Genomic DNA, 713 nt, shown 5'->3' with positions numbered 1-713 from the left:
CCCTTATTCCTTTTTACATGATCTGGCCCAAGTAAACAAATAAATAACCTCGGCCCAAATAATTAATTCTCCGCAGCCCAACAAAATAATTATCTCCTAGCTGCATTAATATATAATTACAATTAAATTAACTAGCTGCATTAATATATAATATCAAATTAATTAAAAATGTGTGAAAGAAACTAATGAACAATATTTCCAACACCTATTCCTATGGCTAAAAATTCCTCCACAACAGCAAGCGTCAAAATTCCCGGGCCCTCAGAACTGAAGTTTTGGGTCCCTGATTACGACATATATAGATTAGTTTATATACTCCTGTTAATTAATTGAAGTAATTAATTTCAGTGTAGATTAAAAAAAAAATAAAAAATTACTGGGCCACCGAAGTCAAGTCTCTAAGAAATGATGATTGGTCAAAGTAGACCACGTAAATTCTATTCCGGTGGTAGAAATTAGGAAATAATATTCAGATAAAATATAATAATTTTTATATTAATTAATGATATTTATATGATACTTGGATTTCTTTGTTTGTCTGGTCTTAAGAATATCGGTGAAATTTGTCATTAATCGGGCCGAATCTACTGCTCACACATGAGTATTGTTGGTAGTCTATATTTCTTGGCATGATTGACTTATATATTCATACCATCCACCTCAATATATACAAAAATGGAAACGAGACAAAAAAAAAAAAAAGAAGAAGATTA

Source organism: Salvia hispanica, chromosome 3, assembly GCF_023119035.1.
Source record: "Salvia hispanica cultivar TCC Black 2014 chromosome 3, UniMelb_Shisp_WGS_1.0, whole genome shotgun sequence".
NCBI lineage: Eukaryota > Viridiplantae > Streptophyta > Magnoliopsida > Lamiales > Lamiaceae > Salvia > Salvia hispanica.
The sequence above is the reverse complement of the archived record's forward strand: the minus strand, read 5'-3'. Positions refer to the sequence as shown.